The sequence below is a fragment of the Lissotriton vulgaris genome, chromosome 6, assembly GCF_964263255.1.
Source record: "Lissotriton vulgaris chromosome 6, aLisVul1.2, whole genome shotgun sequence".
Classification (NCBI taxonomy): Eukaryota; Metazoa; Chordata; class Amphibia; order Caudata; family Salamandridae; genus Lissotriton; species Lissotriton vulgaris.
In genome coordinates, this window is record NC_141694.1 from 146,021 (window position 1) to 171,323 (window position 25,303).

The following is a 25,303-nucleotide window of genomic DNA, read 5'->3' on the forward strand; positions in this document are numbered from 1 at the left end:
GAATTTGAAGCAGAGATCAAACAAATGGACAGAGTCACACTCGTAGGAGTAAGTTCAAGTTCACAACAATATCATTTAAAAGATAAGGAGAATTTTGGATACTGTAACTGTTTTTTGTAGTTGTCCCGTTGAATTTGTGAAGTCGATGCATCCAGCCATTCCTTTTATTCGCGGTACTCCTACATTCCATCGGATGCTCAGTCGATCAATCTTGGTGACCAGACATACTGTCCACTGCCTGCCTGATGCGGATTTGCGGATCGCTAATTGTAAGCCTGAGTAGTACATCGATGGCACAGGGTAAAAGCCTGCCTGTAATTGATGGTGGAAAAATACAACAGTAAGTGTTAAAGACACCTCGTAGAAAAAAATATGTTAGGCACGCTGTGTAGTGCAAAAATTATACTGTCACTTTCAGAGATGACAATCCCCAAAATCTAGAACACCCCACATCATCCTCCCAAAAACGTGCAGAATACTGCTGCTACCTCACAGAGGCCTAATTTCAAATCGTGTCAAAATGCACTCAGAAAGTATGCCCAAAACCCCCCTTTCCCACCATGGATTATGTTCAAACGACTTGCAATCAAAATTAGATATTACAACAAGTTTTCCAAGACCCCACCCAGTCGAAAAAATCTATAACCCCCGCCCAAACACATGCAATACAATACTGCTAACCCTAACGAGCCCTAAAATAAGAATAGTGGCAAACGCTTTCTTTAACTAGGCCAAATCCACCCTTTCCTACCATGGATTTTCTTCAAACCACTTGCAACCAAGATTACACATTCCCCCGAGTGCTGTAAGACCCCAGAACCCAGTTGCAAAAATCTAGAACACCCCCAAACACATGGAATCCTGCTGCTAGTGCTAACCCTAACAAACCCTAAGTTACATAAATGCTAAAAGGCTTTTCAGCATGGATTTTGTCCAAACCACTTTAATCTGGTATTAGACCTTCCCAGCAATGGCCCCAGAGCCGTCAACCCAGGCGAAAACAAGTAGAAGACCCCCAAACAGCCAAAAAGCAAAACTACAAAAATGGGGACTTAGTCATTTTCAGCCCAATTTCCAAAATCACTCCACGCGCGCTCTGCAGCTAGGCCCTAACTCTCCTCTGCCACCATGGATTTGCTTCAAACCTCTTGCAATCAAAAGTATCCATACCCAGCAGGTTTCCCAAACCCCGAAACCCACCCACAAACACCAGGAAGCCCCCCAAACAGGCCCCCGAAAACACTAAATTGAGCGAAATGTCAGAAAAAGCAAAAACTTTTTCCGCATGGATTTTGTCCAAACCACTTTTATCCGGTATTAGACCTTCCCATCAATGGCCCCAGAGCTGTCAACCCAGGCGAAAACAAATAGAATACCCCCAAACAGCCAAAGAGCAAAACTACAAAAATGGGGACTGGTCATTTTCAGCCCAATTTCCAAAATCACTCAGCGTGCGCTCTGCAGCTAGGCCTTAACTCCCCTCTGCCACCATGGATTTGCTTCAAACCTCTTGCAATCAAAAGTATCCATACCCAGCAATGCTCCCAGGCCCCGAAACCCACCCACAAACACCAGGAAGCCCCCCAAACATGCCCCCAAAAACGCTAAATTGAGCGAAATGTCAGAAAAAGCAAAAACGTTTTCCGCATGGATTTTGTCCAAACCACTTTTATCCGGTATTAGACCTTCCCAGCAATGCCCCAAGACCCGCCAACTCACCCGCAAAAAAGCACAACACCCCCAAATAGGCAAAAAGCAAAAATGGAAAATCTCATACTTACAATATTTTTCTGCCTTCTGTCCAAACGCGTTGTGCAGCTAGGTCATGACTACACTTTTCCACCATGGATGTCCTTGAAAACAAATGTAATCAACATTAGACTATGCCAGCAGTGCTCCCAGACCCCGAAACCCACTCACAAACACCAGGAAGCCCCCCAAACAGGCCCCCAAAAACGCTGAATTGAGCGAAATGTCAGCAAAAGTAAAAACTTTTTCCGCATGGATTTTGTCCAAACCACTTTTATCCGGTATTAGACCTTCCCAGCAATGGCCCCAGAGCCGTCAACCCAGGCGAAAACAAGTAGAAGACCCCCAAACAGCCAAAAAGCAAAACTACAAAAATTAGGACTTAGTCATTTTCAGCCCAATTTCCAAAATCACTACGCGCGCGCTCTGCAGCTAGGCCCTAACTACCCTCTGCCACCATGGATTTGCTTCAAACCTCTTGCAATCAAAAGTATCCATACCCAGCAGTGTTCCCAGACCCCGAAACCCACCCACAAACACCAGGAAGCCCCCCAAACAGGCCCCAAAAACACTAAATTGAGCGAAATGTCAGAAAAAGCAAAAACCTTTTCCTCATGGATTTTGTCCAAACCACTTTTATCCGGCATTAGACCTTCCCAGCAATGGCCCCAGAGACGTCAACCCAGGCGAAAACAAGTAGAAGACCCCCAAACAGCCAAAAAGCAAAACTACAAAAATGGGGACCCAGTCATTTTCAGCCCAATTTCCAAAATCTCAGCGTGCGCTCTTCAGCTAGGCCCTAACTCCCCTCTGCCACCATGGATTTGCTTCAAACCTCTTGCAATCACAAGTATCCATACCCAGCAGTGCTCGCAGGCCCCGAAACCCACCCACAAACACCAGGAAGCCCCCAAACAGGCCCCCGAAAATGCTAAATTGAGCAAAATGTCAGAAAAAGCAAAAACTTTTTCCGCATTGATTTTGTCCAAACCACTTTTATCCGGTATTAGACCTTCCCAGTAATGCCCCAAGACCCACCAACCCACCCGCAAAAAAGCACAACACCCCCAAACAGGAAAAAAGCAAATATGGAAAATCTCATACTTACAATATTTTTCGGCCTTCTGTCCAAACGTGCTGTGCAGCTAGGTCATGACTCCACTTTTCCACCATGGATATCCTGGATAACAAATGCAATCAACATTAGACTGTGCCAGCAGTGCTCCCAGACCCCAAAACCCACACACAAAAACCAGGAAGCCCCCAAACAGGCCCCCGAAAACATGATAGTGAGCAAAAAGGCAAAAACTTTTTCAAGTCTGATGTTCGCCAAACCACTTTTATCCGGTATTAGACCTTCCCAGCAATGGCCCGAGAGCCGTCAACCCACCGGCAAAGAAGTAGAACACCCCCACAAGTGCAGAGTCTTTCTTCATTGGGCGTAATCCAGCCCTCTGCTTTGAGGGAAATAGGAGTCTGGAGGAGGAGGATAGAGGAGCATGTTCTTGTGAACTTGTGAACCTGAGGAATGCAGACTGCGGCACCTTTAAATCACTAAGCAAATAAGTGAAGACAGTTCTGCTGATGGGCTTGTTTTTGTGATTAGGTGATTAAGGTTTTTATTTACATTGACTTTGCAAAACAAAGAAAACATACACACAGGAATAAAAGTGAATAAGGATGAAAAAGAAAGTTATTGATTTATTGGCTCATTTTCAGGGCTTGGTGTCAGGGAAGAAGAGATACTCTGCCAATGCAGGCGGTAGTAGGTCAACTAACAGAGAAGAAATTCCCTCATCTAAGTTGGTGTCCTCCTTGTCTTCTTCCGGCATGTATTCTCGTACTTTGTAATCTGGTGGTATGAGGTACTGATTCATCTTGATCATTGTTAATCTCTCCACATTTTTGGGCAAGAGGCGGGTCCATTTGCAAGTTACAATGCCACCAGCAGCACTGAAAACACGTTCAGAAGACACACTTGCGAGTGGCAAGACAAGTAGTTTATAGCCAGGTTGGAGATCTCTGGCCACAATTCTTCTTTCCCATGCCTATACGCCAATGGGTCATCATGAACATAGACCTCTGTTGAGTCATTCAGATAGTCCTGCACCATCGACTCAAGGTTCTCCATGGTTCCTCCACTATGCTTACTTTTTGCTGGGACCTTTTGAGAAGCAAACCCAAGCTGAGTTAGCCAATCCTCTTCTTCACACAATGTTACTGTTGTTTCTGTTGCAGATGATCCAGTTGCTGGTGTCTTTAACGGCTGAGAGGTCACTTCTGCCACAGCCACAGGTGCAGAAGTGGATTATTTTGACTCCGGATGGCCTGCTGATGCTGATGTACTGCCTTTTCCTTCAATTTCCTGCCGTTCTCTTTCAAACCACATGGCTGACACAGCTAGCCAACGTTTGTACTTTAAAACTTCTGCATCACCAAAAGGAAAGAATGCTCTGCCTGCCAGTGCCTTTTTGTAGCGTGGATCCAGAATAGTAGCACAAATGTAATGCTGTTCCGTGTGGATCTTTTGAAGACGTTCATCGCTAAGTAGGCGCTGTAATAATTTCTCCGCCAAATCAAAAGCTTCTTGCTTTTCTTCATCTTTTTGAAACGTAGAAGACACCACCTTCAGTTGGTGCTCTAGCATGCCCAACAATGGGATAGCTTTTCCCAAATTACAGTCCTCCCTGCTGACTGCATGCGTGAAGACCTCAAAAGGACAAAGCATGTCTGTCAGGCTTTTAACTAGCTTCCATTGCTCTGCATGTAACCTCAGGTCCTTCACAGCTGTACTCAGTGTAAGGAAATACTGATCGACTACCGTAAACTGCTCATAAAGACGCTCAAGCATGCAGTAGGTTGAGTTCCAACGTGTTGCCACCTCTTGGATGAGTGCTTTTATTGGCAGTTGAAGTTCAAGTAGCAGGCCCCTCAGATGCTTCCGGGCCTTAAAAGAATGGCTGAAATGTGTGCACATTCTTCGGCAGGTGGTCAGTAACTCGCACACTGGACTTTCTTCACTCAAGAATTTTTTAACAAAGTGCACCAAACACGGCACTCTGAAATAGTTACCCTTATCCATGGCCTTAACTACATTGGCACCATTATCCGTGGAAACATAACCAATCTTGCGTTTTTTTGGGGACAGCCATTGAAAGACCTTTGTGTTAAACTGCTACAAAATGTTTTCTCCTGTATGACTTGACTCCATGCCAAATATGGCTAGTGTTGCATGTTTCCGAGCAGCTTTAAAAACGTGGTCCGGGTCAACACCTGCCCTTAGCTTTGCTGTAACTCCTGAAAAAGAGACCCAGTGTGCAGTGATGCACATGTAATCAGTGCCTGCGCCACTGGTTCACATGTCTGTTGTCAGATGTATAGTGTGAACAGCACTCTTCTTCAAAGTTGCCCCAATCGCCTCCAGCACATCTGCATTAAGCATGGGCGAATTTTGCGAATTCGCAATCTGTGAATTTGCGGATTTGCAAATTTGCGATCCGCAAAATTCGCGAATTTGTGCGAATTTGCGGATTTTTGGTTTTTTGCATGTTCGCAGGGTTTTTTGCGTGTTCGCGGAGTTTTTTGCATGTTTTCGGGGCTTTTTGCATCTTCGCGAGCCGCTTGCATAGCGAAGTTACCCATGCAGTCGTTTATGGGAGAGGAAGAGATAGATAGATAGATAGATAGATAGATAGATAGATAGATAGATAGATAGATAGATAGATAGATAGATAGATAGATAGATAGATAGATAGATAGATAGATAGATAGATAGAGAAAGAGAGGGTAAGAGAGAGGGAGAGAGAGAACGAGAGAAAGAAAGAGAGGCCGGATCTCTGAAGGGCCAGATTCCTGAGTTGCCCCTACAGAACATACAGCTTTTTATTTATAGCAAAATGCATATGAAAATTGTGCTGTAAAGGTCTCTTTTAGTTTAACCCCTCCTGACAACTCAAAATGGGTGTATTTGCCATCCTCTCCCTTCTTCCTGTTTTTTATATCTGTAAGTGCTTCCTGATGAGGTTTAATTCCTTGGACAGGTGCCTCGTTGCCTACTCGTAACTATTCTATGACCCTGCTTCAAGGGTCAGAGCAGGGTCAGAGAATAGTTGCAATTAGGCAACAAGGTGCCAGGAAGCAATAAGTAGCAGGTGTCCAAGTTGAAGTTAATTTGTTTGTAACCCATTTGTAAAAGGTTACAAAGAAATTAGGTTCAACTTTTGCACCTGCTGCTGTAAGCCTTGCTTGGCTGAAAATTCGTCCCCGCTGATTCGCGGATTTTACCGCGATTTCGTGAGATTCGCGGATCGCGAAATCGCGGAAAATCCGCAAATTCGCCCGCGAAACGGATTTTACACCCACTCTTAATCTGCATGTAGTGCTGGAACAACAACTCTGGCAAAATAGAACTGGCTAGGAACCTTCCATTTAGGGCAGAGCATTGCCACTAATTCAAGAAAACCAACCCCTTCCACAAAAGAAAAAGGAAGAAGGTCCAGAGCTAGCATTTTAGCCAGCTTAGTGTTATACAGACGCGTCATTGGGTGGTTGCGTTCAAATGTTCAAATGGCGCTTCTGAAAACAACATGCTTCTAATGGTGGGCTGGACCATGATTTTACGGGATGATGATGATGACTTCTTCAACCCAGTTACGCTCGGTGATAATGAACTTTTTCGCATTGGTGTCTCACTCTCTCCCACACTCTTAGTGTGGCTCACAGGGGGTGTGCTGCTGACACGGGTACTGGGTGTAGGTGAAGAAATGTTTGATTCTTCCTCATCCTCGTCATCATCAGATGAAACATCAACGTATACAGTTTGTTGACTTCCGATTTGGGCTTCCTTGATCTCCTTTAGGTGCGCATGCCATTGGACAGTGTGCTGTCTATGTTTTCCCTTCTTGCGCAAACACTAAAGAAGTCCCAAACTGCAGGGGGAGGGGCCGGAGGGCGGAGGGTGGAGGAGGCGAAGCTGGTCATGCTGCTAATGCCAGATGAAGCGGAGGATGTGTGTTGCCGAACTTTACTACGTTGTGCACTTGCACCACCACTAACTGAGGTCGAGGTGGATGGAGGTCCCTTCTGTCGAGAAAAAAATATGGAAGCGGTAGGTGTACTAGTACTAGTTAACGCCAATGACAGTGGTCCCATTGCCTCCTCGTCGACCAGATCACGCTCAGCAGCTTTTCGGGCTAGGGTAAAAATGTCTGTTTGCTGCATGCCCGCTCATTGCACCATCAGGATTCAAGCAAACCGGGCCGAAGACGGCTGTAATGCCAGAAACCGGTCCCAGGGAGCTTGTTTCCTTCCCAGTGTAAGAATTGGCTTCTGTAGTTTGGTTTGTCCTGTTCCCATCATGCACTGGGACAGGAACAGACTAATTTGCATACAGTCAGGTTCTGAAACTGGGATGGTGCAGTGAGCTAAAAAACGGTGATGGATCTAGCCCTGATCTTTTGACTGGGTGAGAGCTTTCTGTTTAATTCAGAGACTCTGTCCCTCACCACCCCTTTTTGTAAATATTTTTGTCCACCCTAAGCGTGGAAGGGTATTCTCAGATGTGAGACCCTTGCTCATTGCACCATCAGGATTCAAGCAAACCGGGCCGAAGACGGCTGTAATGCCAGAAACCGGTCCCCGGGAGCTTGTTTCCTTCCCAGTGTAAGAATTGGCTTCTGTAGTTTGGTTTGTCCTGTTCCCATCATGCACTGGGACAGGAACAGACTAATTTGCATACAGTCAGGTTCTGAAACTGGGATGGTGCAGTGAGCTAAAAAACGGTGATGGATCTAGCCCTGATCTTTTGACTGGGTGAGAGCTTTCTGTTTAATTCAGAGACTCTGTCCCTCACCACCCCTTTTTGTAAATATTTTTGTCCACCCTAAGCGTGGAAGGGTATTCTCAGATGTGAGACCCTTGCTCATTGCACCATCAGGATTCAAGCAAACCGGGCCGAAGACGGCTGTAATGCCAGAAACCGGTCCCCGGGAGCTTGTTTCCTTCCCAGTGTAAGAATTGGCTTCTGTAGTTTGGTTTGTCCTGTTCCCATCATGCACTGGGACAGGAACAGACTAATTTGCATACAGTCAGGTTCTGAAACTGGGATGGTGCAGTGAGCTAAAAAACGGTGATGGATCTAGCCCTGATCTTTTGACTGGGTGAGAGCTTTCTGTTTAATTCAGAGACTCTGTCCCTCACCACCCCTTTTTGTAAATATTTTTGTCCACCCTAAGCGTGGAAGGGTATTCTCAGATGTGAGACCCTTGCTCATTGCACCATCAGGATTCAAGCAAACCGGGCCGAAGACGGCTGTAATGCCAGAAACCGGTCCCCGGGAGCTTGTTTCCTTCCCAGTGTAAGAATTGGCTTCTGTAGTTTGGTTTGTCCTGTTCCCATCATGCACTGGGACAGGAACAGACTAATTTGCATACAGTCAGGTTCTGAAACTGGGATGGTGCAGTGAGCTAAAAAACGGTGATGGATCTAGCCCTGATCTTTTGACTGGGTGAGAGCTTTCTGTTTAATTCAGAGACTCTGTCCCTCACCACCCCTTTTTGTAAATATTTTTGTCCACCCTAAGCGTGGAAGGGTATTCTCAGATGTGAGACCCTTGCTCATTGCACCATCAGGATTCAAGCAAACCGGGCCGAAGACGGCTGTAATGCCAGAAACCGGTCCCCGGGAGCTTGTTTCCTTCCCAGTGTAAGAATTGGCTTCTGTAGTTTGGTTTGTCCTGTTCCCATCATGCACTGGGACAGGAACAGACTAATTTGCATACAGTCAGGTTCTGAAACTGGGATGGTGCAGTGAGCTAAAAAACGGTGATGGATCTAGCCCTGATCTTTTGACTGGGTGAGAGCTTTCTGTTTAATTCAGAGACTCTGTCCCTCACCACCCCTTTTTGTAAATATTTTTGTCCACCCTAAGCGTGGAAGGGTATTCTCAGATGTGAGACCCTTGCTCATTGCACCATCAGGATTCAAGCAAACCGGGCCGAAGACGGCTGTAATGCCAGAAACCGGTCCCCGGGAGCTTGTTTCCTTCCCAGTGTAAGAATTGGCTTCTGTAGTTTGGTTTGTCCTGTTCCCATCATGCACTGGGACAGGAACAGACTAATTTGCATACAGTCAGGTTCTGAAACTGGGATGGTGCAGTGAGCTAAAAAACGGTGATGGATCTAGCCCTGATCTTTTGACTGGGTGAGAGCTTTCTGTTTAATTCAGAGACTCTGTCCCTCACCACCCCTTTTTGTAAATATTTTTGTCCACCCTAAGCGTGGAAGGGTATTCTCAGATGTGAGACCCTTGCTCATTGCACCATCAGGATTCAAGCAAACCGGGCCGAAGACGGCTGTAATGCCAGAAACCGGTCCCCGGGAGCTTGTTTCCTTCCCAGTGTAAGAATTGGCTTCTGTAGTTTGGTTTGTCCTGTTCCCATCATGCACTGGGACAGGAACAGACTAATTTGCATACAGTCAGGTTCTGAAACTGGGATGGTGCAGTGAGCTAAAAAACGGTGATGGATCTAGCCCTGATCTTTTGACTGGGTGAGAGCTTTCTGTTTAATTCAGAGACTCTGTCCCTCACCACCCCTTTTTGTAAATATTTTTGTCCACCCTAAGCGTGGAAGGGTATTCTCAGATGTGAGACCCTTGCTCATTGCACCATCAGGATTCAAGCAAACCGGGCCGAAGACGGCTGTAATGCCAGAAACCGGTCCCCGGGAGCTTGTTTCCTTCCCAGTGTAAGAATTGGCTTCTGTAGTTTGGTTTGTCCTGTTCCCATCATGCACTGGGACAGGAACAGACTAATTTGCATACAGTCAGGTTCTGAAACTGGGATGGTGCAGTGAGCTAAAAAACGGTGATGGATCTAGCCCTGATCTTTTGACTGGGTGAGAGCTTTCTGTTTAATTCAGAGACTCTGTCCCTCACCACCCCTTTTTGTAAATATTGCATGCCCGCTGAGGCTGGAGTGACATGTATGATGACTGCGTCGTCGTCGTGAGAGTCTTCATCAGCAGGAGTAGTATACGCCACTTCTTCAGCGTCATCATCACACCCCATAACTATGAGTCTTTCGGGGACCTTCCTTTTATGCTTAGCTAGGTTTGTCAGATCATGATGTGCCTCACTCTCAGATGGCAGTGGTGGTTCTGAAGTTGGATCCATATCATCAGAAGGAAGGGGGCTTGAAGAAGATGTAGACACCATCCTTGATCTTTTTCTTGCTTGGGATGTGGAACACAATGATTGATCAGGAGGAGTGGCTTCCTCAAATGATACCTCGGCTTGAATGTCGATTTCCTGATGTGCCCCTACTTCGGGAGGAACAGCTATTGTGGGCACTTGTGCCCCTGCATGCACCTCTGCTTGCGCATCTCCTTGCGCTGCCTCTCCTTCCATATGTACTTGGGCTTGTACTTGCACATGTGGTTGTTGTTGCGGCTGTGGTTGTTGAACACTTGTCAGATGAGTTACAACAACCTGTGTTGATTGAGGGACATTGCTGCTACTTTCTTGCGATGAGCCAACATCACTGGTCGATGGTGATTGGACAACTAGACTAAGTGCCTCTGCAGGGCTTGGACTTAAGTTGGCGTGGTGGTGGTGGCACTGAGCCCAATGGAGTGGGGGTGCTGCTCCCAGCTTGGTCCCCAGCAGATCCCGCTGCTGCTGCAGGCGTACTTTTTTTTTTATTCCCCAAAAATATGGCGGGCGGCACACCAGTCTCCTTGGTAACTTGCTTCTTCTGCTCCTTACTGGCAACTTTCTTGCTAGAAGAGCTACGGGAAACTTTTTTGTGGCCATCTTCTTCAGATGTCAGAACAGCAGGCTGCAGTTGCTCGAGTTGCAGAGTTGTCTTGTCTGTGGCCACACCTGACGTCGCGTGACGTTATGCTGCACACCCACCGCTGCAGGACTTCTTCCTGGCAATGGAAGACAGAGGAACACCAGTTATACACCCCAAAAAGTTGAAAAACTCATAAAAATCAGCACTATCCCATGCCATCCATGCACTCAATGATGTTTAAATTCAAGACACCCCACAGAAAGACTAGACAGAAAGACTAGGCCCATGCACCACTCACTACCCCTGGGCATAATGGATAGAAGCTAGGCAAAATGGGTGCAGGCCTGAGAACACTGCCTGCATTCAAAATGGCCCCTTGCCCGCAGCACATGGCGAGGGCCTGCCTGTACCAGCACTCAAAATGGCCCCCACCCACATGGCCAGTCCCCATCATCACTCCAAAAAATCGAAAAACAGACAAAAATCACCACAATCCAATGCCATCCATGCCCTCCATGGTGTTTACATTAAAGAGACCCCACAGAAAGACTCAGTCAATGCACCACTCACTACCCATGGGCAAAAGGCCCCCACAGCAGCCCAGAAAATCGAAAAACACACATCAATCAGCACAATCCCATGCCAACCGTGCCCTCAATGATGTTTAAATTCAAGATACCCCACAGAAAGACTAGGCCCATGTACCACTCACTACCCCTGGGCATAATGGATGGAAGCTAGGCAAAATGGGTGCAGGCCTGAGAACACTGCCTGCATTCAAAATGGCCCCTTGTCCCCAAGCACATGGCCAGGCCTGCCTGTAACAGCACTTGAAATGCTCTCCACCCCATGGCCAGTCCCCATCAACACCCCAAAAAATCGAAAAACACACAAAAATCACCACAATCCAATGCCATCCATGCCCTCCATGATGTTTACATTAAAGAGACCCCACAGAAAGACTCAGTCCATGCACCACTCACTCCCTCTGGGGGAAAAAGGCCCCAACAGCAGCCCAAAAAATCGAAAAACACACAAAAATCAGCACAATCCCCTGTCATCCATGCCCTCCATGATGTTTACATTAAAGAGACCCCACAGAAAGACTCAGTCCATCCACCACTGAGTACCCCTGGGCAAAAGGCCCCAACAATTGACCAAAAAACGAAAATTCCAAAATTGTAGTTGCAGCAACTGTAATGCCCCAAACAAACTTACTTGTGAAATTTCTAATCCAAAAGTGATCCAAAGAAAGTCAAAAAGGCCTCAAATCCAAATATCCAGCAGCATCCACAAAAAGTAATCCTTCCAGGTCAAGAATCCAAATGAAAGTGACCAGCACATGAAGAAAGCACTGGGAGGAGCCTGCTGGACAGGAACAGGAAGTTGGAGACTGTGGGGCACTTCCCCCCCCCAAATGGACTCCTTGCAAAGAAAAGTGCAGGCAAATGTCAACCTGAGGAGCTATTCTGATAAAAATCATCATTTTCAGAAGGTTTATGCTGCTTGCTGGTGGATTTCTTGTGCAGAATTGCAAATTTTGCAATTTCGAGAAGGCGAGATTGTTGCTGCCTGCCGCATCTACGTGTTCGCAATTGTTTACTCCTGCGATGCGTGATCACGAGCCTTTATGACGAACTCGCGTTGACAAACCCTCTCTGTCCAAGGTGGCGGGTGCGATAACGTAATCGCGGTCGGCAAACTCCCGCGGGATCACGCAGCAAGATCCAAAATGGCGCAGCACACGCAAATATGGATAAAAACAACTCTACAAACGCTGATTGACGGTAAGTGAACGCCCCGCGCAGCAATATTGTATTTGTCAAGCGCAACCAAGTAAAAAAATCCGCTGCGTGCAAATTTGCGATTTTTTGGCAAATTCGCGAGAATTCGCGGATCGCAAATTTGCCGAAAATCCGCAAATTCTGCGAGCGGAACTGATTTTACGGCCATGCTTAGCTGTGATAAAGAAGACGAGAACGGGCCCTTTAACTGGATGGGCTGGCATATGGAAGAGGAGGAGTCCCGATCCCTGTTAAGTGGCAGCAGTGAGAGACCCCAGGTGTGTTATTACACCGGAGGAGCGGACAGAGAGTGGCAGAGCGGAGTGGTGTGGAGCAGTGCGGAGATCGGAGAACCGTGAGTGGAGGAGAAGGAGAAGCTGGAGGCTGGTGAAGGGACCGAGGCGTTCGAATCTCGAGTACCACTGGAGGCGGAGGAGCCGCGAGGAGGAGCTGAAGCAGAAGACTGATGAAACGCAGCTGAGTGGAGAAAGCCGGGAGGCCAACATCACCACGCTTCGCCCAGACGCACGCCAGGAGGGGTGTGGCTATCTGAGGTGCGTACCCGTATCGTGGGCTGGGTTAACAAGAAAGACAGAAGCCTCACCTAAACCATCCCGTCCCCCGGGATCCTCCACCTCCACGTCCTGTGTACAGTTCAGCACTTACGGTTTCCCTCACTCCCCAACCCTTGCTTCCTGTATATAGGTGAGAGTGTGGACTGATACTTTCCTCTCTTGTGTTTCCCCCTCACTTGTGGAGCCTGGGTCATTACGGAGCCAGAGGAGAACAGCCGAAGGAGCAGCCCGATCCGGAGGAGGGACTGCTCCGAAAGACCAGACGAGAGAGAAGCCCTTCACCGCGAAGAAGCGCCCCACGAAAGACCTGTACCGATTTCTTATATCACCAAATAAATCCCTCTAAAACCAAGACACGTCTCCTGTTCTTCTCTACCCCGCATGTTACAGACACCCAGCTCATCCTCTCACTCACCAAGGACCCACACACCGCCAAAACCAACCTCCACAAAGGAATGAAAGCCGTCGCTGACTGGATGAGGAGCATCTGTCTGAAGTTCAACTCTTGCAAGATGGAGGTCCTCATCCTCGGACCCACCCCCTCAGCCTGGGACAACTCCTGGTGGCCGACCACACTGAGAACAGCATCAACACCAACTGACCATGCACACAACCTAGGAATCATCCTCGACCCCTTCCTCTGCATGTCTAAGCAGGTCAACGCCATCTCCTCCTCCTGCTATAACACCCTCTGCATGCTCAGCAGGATCTACCAGTGGATCCCTATCGAAACAAGAAGAAGGGTCACACATGCCCTCATCAGCAGCAGACTGGACTATGGCAATGCACTCTATACAATCCCAGCCAAACACCTATGATGATTACAACGCATCCAAAACGCCTCCGCCCGACGGATCGTCAACGTCCCCCGCCGCAGCCACATCACCCCCCACCTGAGAGACCTACACTGGTTCCCCGTCGACAAGAGGATCACCTTCAAGCTCCTCACCCATGCACACAAAGCACACACAATGCCGGACCAGCCTACCTGAACAGCAGACTCAGCTTCTACACCCCCACCCACCAGCTCCGCTCCGCTAGCCTCACCCTCGCCGCTGTCCCCCGCATCCAACGAACGACCTCCGGTGGCAGATCCTTCTCCTATCTCGCCGCCAAGACCTTGAACACCCTCCCTACCCACCTACCGCAGACCCAAGACCTACTCACCTTCAGAAGACTCCTCAAGACCTGGCTCTTCGAGCAGTAGCAGCAACCCCCCTCCCCTCAGTGCCTTGAGACCCTCACAGGTAAGTAACGTGCTTTGCAAGTACTCTGATTGATTGATTGATTATATGTTTGAATTATGGACTTTTTTCTGCACATTGCCTTGGTGTATATTTTTAAGCGACAACATTTACAGTATTTATAAATTTAATTTATAACATTTTCTTAGCTGTACGCATTTTATATATGTGTGATTTGTATTATCCCGTATTTTACTGAGAATGGATTGTTGTTTTTTTTAAACAATCTTATTGATTTTTTTTTTTGCCCGCTGATATGTGATGAGTACGATTGAAATCACTGTTTCTAGTGAAATTCAATATATTCTGAGAACAGCAAAAAAGGCAAAGAAATTAAAATGTTTAAATTATGCTGTGTTGTTAAAAATATATTATTACATGTTATAACTATTTTTTCTTTTCTTTCACAGATCCTAATTCTAAAATAAGCAATTTACCACAATTTATATTATACAAAACAACTGAATAAAATGTGTAGCGTTTTTTAGATGCATTACTGTTGAGGTAAGCTTAAGTAAGTCTTAAAATGCACAATGGCGTGTGTTTGCACACGGTTGAAAAAAGGGAAGATGGATGGAGTATGTTTGTGCCAGAGAATTCCATTGTGGACAGGTATCAAATAGGCCACAGCTTCAGAGCACCTGTTTGCAAGACACATGGTATAGAATACAATAGAGAGATATGGTGGACTTGAAGGGCCTGGTAATTTCAGAATTAAAAGAAATAAAACTCTTTAACTTAAAGCACATCACTGGGTATTTTTGCACATGTCACATTAGGCCCCATCTCTTCCCTTCAATAATATATAAACATGTTCTATAAGTTTCCTAAAACGTAACAACTTATGAATTTATCTTGTTCTCTGTTAGCAGTACAGAAATGTACTCCTATGATAAGAATTGGCCTAGCCATTAACTCTCTTTCATATTTACAAGGAGAGGAAAGGGCACCCGGTATACCTTTTTGTTTTCCATGTAAATACAATCTCATCATACACACCACTTTGCATTGAAAAGGCGTTCTATAGGTGTTGCGGTGCGTGTTTGCACAGAACACTCCTAGAACAAGACACATCTCTAGTTTTATCAAAAATCATACATCTGGACATGTGTGTGAACGCTGCACCATCCTCCAATTGGTGTAGCAAGGCACAACAAGGAGAATTGTTTTCACTTCTCCTTATTTTTTCTCTTTCAATATATGCTACAATGCACAACATATACTGCAGGAGAAAAATGCCCTTACTGATTGTTTTGGGTAGGAAGGTGTGCCTTCCTGCACAAAGACAATGTCCGCATGACACAGACATCCTTGCACCATGGTGCAAGGGTGCCTGTGTCACCACATGGCTGCAGTTTAGGCAGCTGTGCAGAGGGTAGCACAGACTCGCAATATATTTATGTACATATGTTATATCCCTGTGCTTCGGAAGCACCACAGTACACTGTAGCTAAACACTTTACAGTGTCATGCTGCAGCATTTCCTTATAGTTCTGGACTTATCCATTCACCATACACCACAAATGTTTTCTTTCAGTCAATTATCTACTAGACATACATTCATGTAAACATTCACACACTAGCATACAAGTTTAGCTCTTTCTTTAACCAGAGTAGTTAGTTCTGAAAAAAACTTTATTTTTTATTTTTGTTGTTTTATATTTTTATTTTTTATTTTTTGAACGATTTTGTGGGGTTTTTTTAAAAGAGGGAAAAATGTCAACAGGACAAACAAAACTAAAAACTGGGATGAGAAAAAAAAGGAAACTAGCAATGGTGGTTGTCGATGGCATGACAAACAAGGTCCACTCACTGCTCCCCATATGAAATTAGACGGTTGCATTGCACACAATGCATCCTGACTCTCCCAAGTTGAAGTCAATGGTGTTGCCCCAGATGTACTAGCAGCAGCCGGTGGTGTATTTCTTTTCTTGAGAGTTGACCAGGTGTTGTGTCTGAAGATGTTTCCTCATACTTTCCATCCCACAAGAGTATTTCTTAGTAGGGTCTTCCTTGAGAGAACCACCTTACAGATTTTGCAAGTAACTTTGATTGCATTAACCTTTTTCTGCCCAGGTGGAAAAGTTAAAAACTTCCAGACAATTGAAGTGTACTTCTCTGGAGGGGGAGGTTCAGGTACAAATTCATCATTCTCAGAATGTTCTGAATCTGATGATGGTTGATTGGCTGCCATTTCTCCAAGTTTGAGGACAAACAGGTGTGCAATTACCAAAAAGAGCAGTTCTTGCTAGCAGATGTCTTCTCCCAAGGAAGGTCTAACAACAGTGATTGAAATAGGTGGGGTCCTTCATTACTTACAATATGAAGTGTAATGTACCAATCAAATCTCTTTTTTTCTGGTCACATTGGGTCAACGCAGGGTGCCTGCACGCAGGTCGCACCTAACTTGCACCCAGCGCGACTTTGTGAAATTGTGTTTAAAAGAAATGTAACTTTATTGAAAGTTAAAGAATATTATTTTCATGATTAGCTCAGATAATGTCTTGTCTTAATATATATATATAATATACATATATAAGTTTTTGAACATTAAAACAATTCGCAAATTTCACGCACCCCCCACATCTGATACGAATATGATGCTTGTCTCACACCGTACGCAGATCCTACACATCAATCCTAAAATGGCGGAGACGTTCCGTGCAGTGAACGAGAAGGGTGCGCTTTGGGTGCGCGACTCCAAAAAAAAACCAAAAAAACAATTAAAAACAGAATATAAGTATATTTAAAAGAATATAAAATAATACAAAAACATATATATTTATTTGTAAAAAATATATTTTTTAAAAATATGTGCAGTGTAATTTAAAAAATATATATCTAAAAATAAGTAGATTACAAAATGTAGGTAAAGAAAATAAAAAAATAGAACAAGAAATATATTTAGAAATTATCATTCAAAAAAAACCTTTGAAATTCACTGAAAAAAACATAGGTTTCAGACATGTTATAGTTAGGAATTAGCATTTAAAAAACCTTCGAAATTCATTGAAAAAACATAGGTTTCAGACATGTTATAGTTAGGAATTAGCATTTAAAAAACCTTAGAAATTCACTGAAAAAAGCAGACACACCACATCATACACTTGCATAATCTTTCAACACTCATTCTCAAACATGAAGTATATTATCTGCATGCATTGACACACCAATACAAGTTTCTAAAAACCCACTAAGTGAGTCCTACATCTACACACACATCTAAACACTTACCCATATATTCACTCATACATGCTAATAAAGATCAATAGAATACTATTAAATACACTTATACACCTACAACAACATTACACACCAGCACACATCTTATTCACTTATGCATTTATCCTACTTACTTATACAAACAATTCATTATACTTGCATTTACTCAGCTGCACACTTATACAAACACCTCTTCATGTATTCATATAGATAGTAACTCATAATTAGTGGGTTATAAAATCACTATTACGACGGAGCAAGATGGCGGCCGTGCTCTCGGCCGAGTGAGGCGGCGTTCTGCTCTCCTGAGCTACAGTGGACCCCTGAAATGACTTCTCTGCCCGGCTTCTGCAATATTGCCTAAAAAATCTGTATCGCTTATTCAGCAGGGAAAGTATTGACTCTGTCTATGGCACTTATTTTCCGCCTTGCCTTCGTTAGACCTGGAATCCCCTGGAAGCTCTGGTGGTTCTGGCGGGGTGTGCACCGTCCTAGCAGTTGCTCACCTGGATCGGCGTTTCGTGAGGTATCCTCGTCTTCAAAGCTCGACAGCAGCTCTTTTGGCTATCACCTCACGCTGCTGGTTCTTAAAAACAGGATGCCGCCAAAAGTACTTTCTAAAGCGGCAGCTGCCGCTCTCAAATCCCGCGGTTCAACCCGCGGTCAGCAGGAGGCGGACTCGAAGGGCTCTACGGCTGGGGCTCAGAAGACGCGTCTCGCAGGTACGGACAAGCCATCACCAGCGATCCCTGCGGCAACGGCTGCCGCTCCTCTGATCACTGCCAAGGATCAGACGCTGCCTGCGATGTTTGACAGGCTCGGAGCTAAGGGAAAAGCCTCTGCTACAAATGCCGGTTCTCCTGATATACTGCAAGAACAAGATCTACAGACGTCTGGAGACCTGGCTGGAAAGGAGGGGGTGAGTCTTTCTGTAAGAGTACCTGTAACAGTACCCATTATCGCATTGTCAAATGCTGGAAGCTACCCCCATATTGACCCTCTTGAATTCCCTGCAATAACTAATTACAGCAGTTTGCTAAAAGAGGCAGTCCTGACTCCAGGTTCAGCTCTAGACCTCTCTGCTGCTATACCCTCTCCTTCCCAGTGCATGTTGGGTAATGAAATCCAGTCTTCCAACAGCCTCATAGCTGCTTCTATGGAGTTGCCAACAGAGCGTTCCCATGACACCAGAGGGTCTGTGCTTAGTGAGTCTACTGAAAACTTTTATTCTGTCTCTGATCGCTCTTTATCCGAGGAGGATGAGGCTGATCACCCAGAGCTCCAGTGGTCAGACTATGATAGTGACTCTGCTGACTGGCGCGAGGCCTCAAATGATCTGAACACTGCCACAGTCTGCAAAGCCCCAGGTGCTAAGGTACCATCCCAATCGACTCAGCAAAATTTGCAGAAGGATTTATCCGAGCAACAGTCTCAATTAAATATGCGGGATGTGTGTGGAGACACTAGTGAGGCCGTGTCAGGTACCCCCGAAGAGGTCTCATTGGTAACGATTTATCAAACCATAACGATGCATAGAGAAGTAACTAAACAAGAAAATATGCGCACACAGGGGGCTTGCCGCAAAATGCAGAACTCTCTTCGCCGTGTCATTAAAACCTGCACTGAGACCACCACTAAGATTGCCGAAGCTGAAGAACGGATTTCAGTTCTCGAAGATGCCGCAGCCACTCAGAAAGATCTAGTTACAGAGGTCAAAGAACAACGCAAGGACATTTTATGGAAGCTCTCAGATCTTGAAAACCGGGCGAGAAAGAATAACCTTGGAATATTTGCGGATTGAATTACCCTAAAAAACGTAGGATTTTTCATAAGATGCTGCAGGTGATGCAGGTGGATTTAATTTGCCTGCAGGAAACCCATATCCCTTGGGGCAACCAGGCTTATCTCAAATTTTTGGGTTATGATTTAGTGGCCTATACCTGACAAACCTCTACAATTAGGGGCATTGCTATCATCTTAAAAACCGGGGTTGGGTGTGTTAAAAGGGTAAAGCAAGACAATTTCGGTAGATGGGTAATAGCAGAGTTATTGGTTAATGGTTGTTTCTTCTCTGTCTGTTCGGTATATGCTTCTAATCTCGACGACCCGCAAGTTCTGAGGAATTGAAATATAGAGTTAGCTACTTGGCCCCATCCAATGTTTTTTTGTGGTGACTTTAATATCAATATCCCCAGTCACTTAGATATAACAAAAAATAGCGCATATGTTGGACGAAAGCTCCAAGTTTATAAGTGGCTTCGGATTTATTTTAATTTAACATGGTCTGACAGATCTCTGGCATTATCACCATCCAAATCAAGAGGGCTAAATTTTCTATTCAATACCCCATAATAAAATGGTCCGCATCGATTTTGTCTTTACCTCTCTTCAAACTGTAGGGTCTGTCAAGATTGAAATTAACCCAAGGACTATATCTGACCATAATTCTATTATTTTTAGTTGTCCCTGGGATCGTCCTGTCAATCAAATTAGACCATGGACTTTTAATAGGACACTCCTATTAGATAAATCTTATCAGGAACAACTCACTCTTTTGATCTTAGAGTTCTTTCAAAATTAATAGCCGCACTGCCTCGGTTGGTATTGTCTGGGATACATTCAAAGCCGCATTGCGCAGAGAAACTAAGAGATTTGCCTCTTACAGTTGGAAAACAGAGCAGCAAATAGTTAAAACCAGACTTGCAGCTCTTCAACAAGCCAAATTGGATCTAAGTCTTAACATCCGTATGGGGGAAGACCTAGCAGCAAGTTTGAAATGGGTTGTTATAAAAAAGTCTAATCTACTAGAGCTTTTTTCTAAAGATATAGCAACCAAATATTTTTAATTTCGAGCCTCAATGTATGAGCTGGGTGAAAATTCTGGCAAGGTTTTAGCAAAACGTTTACAACAAAGGGCTGTAGCTAGTCAGATCATTAGGGTCAAAGACCAGTTTGGTATTATACAAGACACAACTAGTGGTGTGGTAAACGCCTTTGATGATTTTTATTCAACTTTATATACAGAGGATACGAACATAACTCTGCAACAACAAACTAGCTTGCACCATTTTTTTCAATCTATGGACACCCAGAAGGTCACAGATGATCAGAATCAAATTTTGGCTGAGCCTATTAGTTGGGAGGAAGTTGTAATTGCTATGAAATCCCTCTCTAACGGCAAAGCTGCTGGGCCGGATCTTATCCATTTGGAATTTTATAAAACTTTTTCATACTTATTTAAGCAGCAAATGTTAGAAGTTTTCCGCCTTGCCCAGACTGGGTCTGTCCCAGACTCTTGGTGACAATCGACCATTGTTCTTTTAAAAAAAAAAAGGTAAGGACGAATTAAAGCCTGCATCATATCGGCCGATAGCGATAATCAACACAGATAGCAAAATCTACTCACGGATATTGGCTTTCCGTTTAACCCAAACAATTCTCCCTCTGGTCTCTATCCGCCAGCACGGGTTCATTCCCGGACGGGATTTGATGGATCACATCAGGCGTGTTGTAGCCCTTCTAGATTGGGCAAAGGTCACAAACTCTGCCCTCGGGGTGATCCTGTTGGATGCCGAGAAGGTGTTCGACAGGGTCTCCTGGGGGTATTTATGGGGTGTTTTACGCTGGAAGGGCTTCACACCAGAGTTTATCTAGGCTTTACAAGCTCTGTACATATCCCCAACTGCTAAAATCCGTATTTCGGGTAGCGAATCACATCATTTTCCTATTAGCAGGGGCACCAGACAAGGATGCCCCTGTTCCCCCCGTCTTTTTGCCTTATTCATTGACCCTTTTTTATGTTTGATAGAAGCATCTCAGACTATTTCTCCTATCACTGTTCATGGAATTGAATATAAGGCATTGGCAAATGCCGATGATATTATAATATTAACTGATAATGTTGCCCGATCTTTTCCTGCACTGGAGTCTCTGGCAGCTCAATTCGGCTTAATTTTGGGCAATAAGCTAATTATTGCAAATACCCAAATTTTGCAATTTACGACCCTGCCAATCTCTCATGTTCCTATAACTACAGAGGCAACATATCTCGGTATTCAAATTTCGCCTGATGTAGATCAGATCCTGGATCTGAATTATTCTCCCACTATCGATTCTCTTCATAATAAGTTAGAACGGCAGGATCATTTACATCATTCATTATTTGGCCGATGTAATATCCTTAAAATGTTTGTCCTCCCTAAATTTTTATATCTTTTCAGATCCGTTCCACTTTTAATTCCTAGTTTAATTTTAACAAAAGCAGAAAGGATATGTCAACGATTTCTATGGTCATATCGTAAATTAAGGAGGGCGGCTAAGTGGACCTGTCTCCAGCAGGATCGTGGGGGGTGGACAGTTCAGAATTTAATGTATTATTACTGGGCAGCTATGATCCAACACTTCGCCTTTCCTCTATTAGGTGATGCTGCTGAGCTTCCGGTACATCTGTCACCATCAATATATTCAATATCATTGGGATATACCGCAAAAGGTGTACTAACTCGTATCCTCGAACCGAGCTATTTAAAAAAAACTAAATTCAAGGTATTGTGGGCATTATTTTCGGTATGGTAAAAAATTTGCCGCCATTTTCATATTCCTAAGCTCAATTATTATACCCCACTAAATGCTTCTGGATTACTGCCAGTGATATTTCAAGAGGGGGAGGCAATTACTAGGACATCTCTTGGTTTGAAGGAGATTGGCAATTTGGCTGATCTCGGGCAAATGGCATCTTTTGTTTTTTTGAAGGTGAAATTTCATTTGCAGTCCAATCATTATTTTAAATATTTGCAATTGAGAAGCCCCCCAAAAACTCCAGGAACAGCCACCACCCTGGGGCACTTAAGATTCAAATTGGGGGGTCTGTGTCAGACCACCAGCCCCTGGAACCACCACCTCCTGGGGCTTTGTAAAATATGGGAGAGGTATGCGCGTCCCCCTACAGAAGCCTTGTCCTGGGAACACCCACCCCCCAGGGCCCGCTCCTGCAGTGTCCCAGGGTGCCCAGCCCGAGAGACTGCTGTTTGCAATGACAGGGTGGGAGCCTCGCGGCTCCCACCCTGTCATTGCAAACTGCTTTGCTTCATTGAAGCGAGAGCAGAGAAGCCTGCTCTCACTTCAATGAAGCAAAGCAGATTGCTTTTCAACATGGGGAGCACCATGTTAACTGCTCCCCATGTGTAAATATTTACAACAAGGGGTGGTGAGGGACAGAGTCTCTGAATTAAGCAGAAAGCTCTCACCCAGTCAAGAGATCAGGGCTAGATCCAACACCGTTTTTTAGCTCACTGCACCATCCCAGTTTCAGAACCTGGCTGTATGCAAATTAGTCTGTTCCTGTCCCAGTGCATGATGGGAACAGGGCAAACCAAACTACAAAAGCCAATTCTTACACTGGGAAGGAAACAAGCTCCCGGGGACCGGTTTCTGGCATTACAGCCGTCTTCGGCCCGGTTTGCTTGAATCCTGATGGTGCAATGAGCAAGGGTCTCACATCTGAGAATACCCTTCCACGCTTAGGGTGGACAAAAATATTTACAACAAGGGGTGGTGAGGGACAGAGTCTCTGAATTAAGCAGAAAGCTCTCACCCAGTCAAGAGATCAGGGCTAGATCCAACACCGTTTTTTAGCTCACTGCACCATCCCAGTTTCAGAACCTGGCTGTATGCAAATTAGTCTGTTCCTGTCCCAGTGCATGATGGGAACAGGGCAGACCAAACTACAAAAGCCAATTCTTACACTGGGAAGGAAACAAGCTCCCGGGGACCGGTTTCTGGCATTACAGCCGTCTTCGGCCCGGTTTGCTTGAATCCTGATGGTGCAATGAGCAAGGGTCTCACATCTGAGAATACCCTTCCACGCTTAGGGTGGACAAAAATATTTACAACAAGGGGTGGTGAGGGACAGAGTCTCTGAATTAAGCAGAAAGCTCTCACCCAGTCAAGAGATCAGGGCTAGATCCAACACCGTTTTTTAGCTCACTGCACCATCCCAGTTTCAGAACCTGGCTGTATGCAAATTAGTCTGTTCCTGTCCCAGTGCATGATGGGAACAGGGCAAACCAAACTACAAAAGCCAATTCTTACACTGGGAAGGAAACAAGCTCCCGGGGACCGGTTTCTGGCATTACAGCCGTCTTCGGCCCGGTTTGCTTGAATCCTGATGGTGCAATGAGCAAGGGTCTCACATCTGAGAATACCCTTCCACGCTTAGGGTGGACAAAAATATTTACAACAAGGGGTGGTGAGGGACAGAGTCTCTGAATTAAGCAGAAAGCTCTCACCCAGTCAAGAGATCAGGGCTAGATCCAACACCGTTTTTTAGCTCACTGCACCATCCCAGTTTCAGAACCTGGCTGTATGCAAATTAGTCTGTTCCTGTCCCAGTGCATGATGGGAACAGGGCAAACCAAACTACAAAAGCCAATTCTTACACTGGGAAGGAAACAAGCTCCCGGGGACCGGTTTCTGGCATTACAGCCGTCTTCGGCCCGGTTTGCTTGAATCCTGATGGTGCAATGAGCAAGGGTCTCACATCTGAGAATACCCTTCCACGCTTAGGGTGGACAAAAATATTTACAACAAGGGGTGGTGAGGGACAGAGTCTCTGAATTAAGCAGAAAGCTCTCACCCAGTCAAGAGATCAGGGCTAGATCCAACACCGTTTTTTAGCTCACTGCACCATCCCAGTTTCAGAACCTGGCTGTATGCAAATTAGTCTGTTCCTGTCCCAGTGCATGATGGGAACAGGGCAAACCAAACTACAAAAGCCAATTCTTACACTGGGAAGGAAACAAGCTCCCGGGGACCGGTTTCTGGCATTACAGCCGTCTTCGGCCCGGTTTGCTTGAATCCTGATGGTGCAATGAGCAAGGGTCTCACATCTGAGAATACCCTTCCACGCTTAGGGTGGACAAAAATATTTACAACAAGGGGTGGTGAGGGACAGAGTCTCTGAATTAAGCAGAAAGCTCTCACCCAGTCAAGAGATCAGGACTAGATCCAACACCGTTTTTTAGCTCACTGCACCATCCCAGTTTCAGAACCTGGCTGTATGCAAATTAGTCTGTTCCTGTCCCAGTGCATGATGGGAACAGGGCAAACCAAACTACAAAAGCCAATTCTTACACTGGGAAGGAAACAAGCTCCCGGGGACCGGTTTCTGGCATTACAGCCGTCTTCGGCCCGGTTTGCTTGAATCCTGATGGTGCAATGAGCAAGGGTCTCACATCTGAGAATACCCTTCCACGCTTAGGGTGGACAAAAATATTTACAACAAGGGGTGGTGAGGGACAGAGTCTCTGAATTAAGCAGAAAGCTCTCACCCAGTCAAGAGATCAGGGCTAGATCCAACACCGTTTTTTAGCTCACTGCACCATCCCAGTTTCAGAACCTGGCTGTATGCAAATTAGTCTGTTCCTGTCCCAGTGCATGATGGGAACAGGGCAAACCAAACTACAAAAGCCAATTCTTACACTGGGAAGGAAACAAGCTCCCGGGGACCGGTTTCTGGCATTACAGCCGTCTTCGGCCCGGTTTGCTTGAATCCTGATGGTGCAATGAGCAAGGGTCTCACATCTGAGAATACCCTTCCACGCTTAGGGTGGACAAAAATATTTACAACAAGGGGTGGTGAGGGACAGAGTCTCTGAATTAAGCAGAAAGCTCTCACCCAGTCAAGAGATCAGGGCTAGATCCAACACCGTTTTTTAGCTCACTGCACCATCCCAGTTTCAGAACCTGGCTGTATGCAAATTAGTCTGTTCCTGTCCCAGTGCATGATGGGAACAGGGCAAACCAAACTACAAAAGCCAATTCTTACACTGGGAAGGAAACAAGCTCCCGGGGACCGGTTTCTGGCATTACAGCCGTCTTCGGCCCGGTTTGCTTGAATCCTGATGGTGCAATGAGCAAGGGTCTCACATCTGAGAATA